Source organism: Lagenorhynchus albirostris, chromosome 3, assembly GCF_949774975.1.
Source record: "Lagenorhynchus albirostris chromosome 3, mLagAlb1.1, whole genome shotgun sequence".
NCBI classification, from domain to species: Eukaryota; Metazoa; Chordata; class Mammalia; order Artiodactyla; family Delphinidae; genus Lagenorhynchus; species Lagenorhynchus albirostris.
The window spans coordinates 70,841,898-70,847,904 of NC_083097.1; the positions used below are offsets into that span (position 1 = coordinate 70,841,898).

At 39.9% G+C, this 6,007-nt stretch overlaps 1 long non-coding RNA gene across 1 annotated transcript in view; it reads left to right on the forward strand.

Moving 5' to 3' along the window:
* The window catches only part of LOC132516940 (uncharacterized), a 141,101-nt gene that overhangs the window by 84,528 nt on the left and 50,566 nt on the right, over positions 1–6,007 (forward strand). The gene's annotated exons all lie outside the window — the stretch shown is intronic.

Genomic DNA, 6,007 nt, shown 5'->3' on the forward strand with positions numbered 1-6,007 from the left:
CACTGAAAAGATCAGATAATAGGCGAGAAGCAGTTGTTTTTCTAGCAGCAGGAAAAAAAGCAAATAGTAAGTATTTCATGATTCAACGTCCCTAATTAAAACAGCAGAGATTTTAACAAGGTTTTGCTCTTTTTCTCTCTCAAGGTAAGTCAGGTGTTATCTAGTCTAAAATGCCTAGACCTGCATGTCTTCTACATGTCTCTTGTCTGGCCAAATACCAACTAGATAACTAATTATTTTTCATTATTAACCTGCTTACATTGTACCAGACTGACTTACATTTTAAGGTGCTAATAATGCTTAATACTTATAACTGGTTCATTTTTGTTTTGCATATATATATGAAAGAATGAATCATCTGATGCTGTAAAATTACTTCCTTTTAATATATGATGCTAGTAATTGGCACATTTATTTAAATGGAGATACATCCCTCTCACTGTAGACATTTATGATATTTTATATGTAAAGATGAAAATCCAGCAAAAACGAAAAAGCATATCCTATGGTATTATAAGTGAAAGATACTTTTTGAAACCCATTTATATGGTTCTTTACCAGAAAAAAAAAAAAAGGGAAATACAAGTTTGAGGGATAATACTTTTATTTCAGTAAAATGGGTCACTTATTTTGTAGAAATAAAGCTGTAAGATAATTCTTCTAATTTAGGGTCATGTATTTGACACCTCTGAAATAGTCTACTGGACAGTATTCAATTAACTTGGGTCCTCAAACTTGCTGTCTGATGAACACTGAGAACAAGTAATTTAATACTCTTTTTTTCCTGCAGAGGTTTTAGAAATTTATCACTAATGCTGGAAAGTGGGAATATATGCTCTTCGAAAGCAATGTCTTCTTTTTAAGTGTGGACAAAATTGGCTCAGGTAACATAAGAGCTCAAAGAGCAATACCCTAGAATTCAAAGCTTGACCTGTGCTTGAAAAGTCCCAAGACATAAGTTTATGCTTCTTTTTTTTTTTTTTTTTTTTTTTTTTTTTGCGGTACGCGGGTCTCTCACTGTTGTGGCCTCTCCCGTTGCGGAGCACAGGCTCCGGACCCGCAGGCTCAGCGGCCATGGCTTACGGGCCCAGCCGCTCCGCAGCATGTGGGATCTTCCTGGACCGGGGCACAAACCCGCATACCCTGCATCGACGGGCAGACTCTCAACCACTGTGCCACCAGGGAAGCCCTATGCTTCTTTTTATAAGAGTTCAGTGTTGGAATTTCGTCGTAACCTTGTGTATGTTCTCCCTGTCACTGACTGATGTTGAGGATCTCACTTACTGCAGAGAGATGCAATTTATGGATTCTCTTGGTATTCTGATGGTTTTCAATTCTTACTTATTATTTGTGAATTTTATCTTCCTTTAACTTGTCTGTAATCTCTGTTACTCTCTGTATAGTCCTGTTGCCAGTGTAGGGTAGAGAACATCATGTGTGAGTTGGCATTATGATTCTCCACACTGATGGTGTAAGTGATTTTTGTATTCTAGGAGAATCGGATCAGAAAACGTGAATTCATTTGATCAAAGCAATAGACGTCCTTTCTCCTAAGTGTCCATCCCCTCCTTACCCCCCATTCCCACACCAGAAGTTGAATGGCCTTAAGCAAAGTGGCGAGGAAGGTGGGAAGAGTGCCTTCCCAGTATCCAGTTATTTCTCTCTTTTATGTGACCTCTAGTTCTACTCAGTTTTCCACAGTTCTTTATACAGAAGTATATTTTACTTTATTTAAATTTTTAAAAAACTGTCAGCATTGCTTATCTTAATTCTTTCCTGAAGGACACCCTAGACAAATAGGACAATGGAAACCCCATTTAGTTTTCTTCTGAGGTTGCTATATTTGTACACAGTGACCTTGGAGGATGGCCCAGCTTGACTGAGGAAAGCTTTCTAAGAGGACTTTGTATGGAGAGGGGGCTGGCGTAAAGAGTGGGGAGGGCAAAAGCAACATCGAACTCCCTATTTTCCCTTTTCTCCATTCTTGCCCCCCCTTGATGATCTTTCCTGCCTGCAGAGCAACCAGACACCCATCCCTACAGCTGTGTTCATGTTTGGGATTGGGCTTGGAGGAGGATGGGAGGTATGAAATGAGAGGAGGTGAGTGAACGGAGGACTTTTTCATATGCAGATTGCTTGAACGCGGTCATGCTAGCCTTTTTTACTGGCGTCTACCAAATTTTCTGGTCAGCAAGTATATCGAGGAAAGCAGTTTAACAAATTAATCTGCAGAACTTTTTTTTTTTTGGTCACTGCCTCTAGATCAAGCCACACTGTAGCCTAGAAGCAAGAACATGGAGATACTGCTGATGAGGCCTGGAGATACCCTGGTGGGCTTTCTCTAGTTGTGGCGAGTGGGGGGGCCACTCTTCATTGCGGTGTGTGGGCTTCTCGTTGCAGTGGCTTCTCTTGTTGTGGAGCACGGGCTCTAGGCGCGCGGGCTTCAGTAGTTGTGGCACGTGGGCTCAGCAGTTGTGGCTTGCGGGCTCCAGAGTACAGGCTCAGCAGTTGTGGCGCACGGGCTTAGTTGCTCCACGGCCCGTGGGATCTTCCCAGACCAGGTCTCGAACCTGTGTCTCCTGCATTGGCAGGTGGATTCCTAACCACTGCACCACCAGGGAAGCCCCCCGGTGGTCTCTTAACTCAGGCTGAATCTACATGAAGCCAGTGAATTAGCTATATAATGTGGTTGCCTTTCTTTCGTATTTGTTATTTAAACATACTGCAAAAACCATCCTGGGTAACATATATTTTAGTGTATGTTAAGAGCATATAGATATTCCAATCCATGCTCTAAAGAGACTCACTCTTAAAGTATTGCTGTCCTCTAAAATGAGGCCAAAAGGTACCCCAATAACAAGTTGCAGAGCACATATTCCTCTCATACTTATTCAGTTAGATTTTTGTTGGGGGGTCATTTAAGGCAACCACAAAATTAGGCAAAGAAGAAAGAGGACTGTAGACAGAACAAGTGTTAGGAATTTTACGGTGACTTCAAAAGCCAGAAATCTTGGATGTTTGATTTTTAATGTGTTGAACATTTTATCACTTTGATTTAATGTGCCAATGCTTTGTATTATTTTCATTTAATAGGTTAGTGTGATTTCATAGTATAATTCTCTCAATACATCTATTATAAGTTCTCATTCCTAATACAGAATTAAGTCTTTGTCATTAGTGTGGCTGTACACTTGGAGAGGGTCTCCGGATTCACTCACTATGTAGGAAAGGTTTTGTTTTCAGTCTATTGTCTGCTTACAGGAACTGTCCAGGCTCATTGATATCCTAGCAAAACACACCCTGTTGGCTCTTATTGCTTAAATATTCCCACTTCTAAAATTACCACTACACCACTGGGGAGTGAATGAATACAAGATTACAATTTCAATTTGACAGTTTTAAAGGAAAGGGCATAGGGATTTAATTAGACCCTTTCCATGTGCTTCATTGATTCTCAGATGGGTTTTCATTCTAGCATAAGCAGATGTGGGTTCTAATGTAGAACTTGGATTCTCTTGTACCTTATGGGTTATTCAAACCAGTAAAACAGCCAACAGTTAGTTGCCTGAATATGCAAAATCCAAAAGCAAACCGGTTTGGGAATGTCGAGAGGTAGTTTTCTTTCACTTCCTTTCCTTTATGAAATAGAGGATTGAAGTTATCAGGAAAATAATGATTTTTGTGCCTCCTGATCTTTATGCTATATAATGAAGAAGGAAATGAGGCTACGGTGAAATATTTTCACTTGGGCAATAACAGAAACTTCTTGACATTATTAGAAAAGAAATATTATAATTATTTCTTTTTTTTTGAGCTAAACAAAATGCCCAACTGGAGAAAGATATGAAAGCCATTGTTAAAATTAGTTACTGGAGATTTTAAGAGGGAAACTTATTATAACCCTTCGAAGATTTTCTTTGAAATGTATTTTTTTCTTAAAATGAGTATAATATGCATTCTCAGTTTAGAAATCCCAATGTTTCTCCCAACAGATGCATTGTTAAATTTTCTAAAAATTCAGTTTGGATAGAAATTTACAGTAGCAAGAAAATAATTGAAGTCGACCACAGATGTCTGAGAGGGCATGCCACCACCCATTGGCATGGCTGGATAGTACAGAGTGCCATCACAGACTCCATGGCGTATCAGTTGAGAAATACATGTCGGTAACTGTCTAGTTTCCTATTTCGTCAGTCACGTCACACCAGGACCCTCATAGAGGCAGGGCTGTGACTCCTTTGTGTAGTCTTGAACCTATTTTCACCGAGCCTTCCAGTCCCCATTCTTCCGGCCTCTGACCTTATGTTTAGTCTTCCTCATGTGGACCCCATTATCATTTGGTCTGCCTTTTCAAATCACTCCTCTTGCCTCAACTTTTCTTCTCCATTTCCTTTGGCCTCACTGTGTTAGGTAACCCTGGGTCCTGTCAAGCTCTAGGCTACTCCCAACCATGGATAATTCCTCACCCATGGTGCCCCACAGAGTTTGTCCATTAGTTTTATTCCCTGAGGGGAACCTAATGAGAAAGTGGTGTCATTTATTTTCATATAGAAAGTGTCATGTCCATATGGGAACATATGTTTATGTATGACTGATTCGCTTTGTTATAAAGCAGAAGCTAACACACCATTGTAAAGCAATTATACCCCAATAAAGATGTTAAAAAAAAATAAAAATAAAAAAAAAATAAATAAAAAAAAAAAAAAGAAAGTGTCATGTCATATTGTGCTGAGGTGGAAGACACAGAGAGGAGAGAGAAAATTATCAGGCAGAAATGATATATACCTACTAGCAAGTTGTGTATGTAGATATATGTTATATTTATTTAAATGTTTACAGCAGTTAATGCTTAAACTTTTCTCTCTGTTTTTATTTATTTATTTTTTTAAGTCTCTATTGAATTTGTTACAATATTGCTTCTGTTTTATGTCTTGGTTTTTTGGCCGCAAGCCATGTGGGATCTTAGCTCCCCGACCAGAGATCGAACCAGCACCCCCTGCATTGGAAGGGGAAGTCTTAACCACTGGACAGCCAGGGAAGTCCCTTCTCTCTCTTTTTTAATTTCACTGGCATGCATGCAGTAATTGAGTTTTATAGAAAAATTTTAAAATTATAATACTTATAGTAAGATCTCCAAATTTTAACTATTTGCTTCTTAATCTGTCCATTAGAGCTTATGGTGTGCTTTCTGAACTATTAAAGAAATTTTGTCTCTCTGTATTCTGTTTTCTAAAAAGTTGGACAACAATTAACAATTCAAAATGAACCTCTTGATTATAACTTGCGACCTGTGTTACATTTATTACCTTTAGATTAAATATATACATGTAAGGATGGGATAAAGTATATATGAATGAATATATGAAATGAATATGTGAAACATTTCATTTGTTATCTGGAAGTCCTGTTTTTCTTTTTTTTACGAGTATTGGTTTTTATCACATCAAAAAAGTTGACATGCAGGTCAGAGTTGTTTCCCGGTAGAAAGTGGGAAGCCATGTATTAAAAGCCACAGAACTGGCTGCTCCTGCCAGGTGTCTCTGAAAAGGGGCTGCTGCATGAGAACTCGTTTAAGTTAAAACAACCCTTCACGTATCAAAGAAATGTGTCAAAATAACCTCAAACAATTAAAATATAATATATATTTATAATTCCAGGCCCTCAGAAGCAATCATGGTAGTTAAGAACAAAGTTTTGAGTCATTATGCTAGAGGCCAACTCAACACATCTCTAGTGAGATGAAATTCGGTAACTGGCATTACAGCCCTGAGTTAACTGCAGAATCTCTTCCACGCACCGGACTGACGGGCGAGCATCCTCCGTGTGGCTGGCGGGGCCAGGTGAGCGTCCTGGGAGGCGGCAGCTGGGCGTCTTCGCTCCTACCGCGGGGCCTGACCCTGCCGACCCCGCCCCCGCTCCCCCCCCCACCCCGCCCCCATCCCATCCGGCTTTCTGCCCCGCCTGCGCCCTGCAAGGCCAGCGTCTGGTCGCCTGACCGGCACTGGAA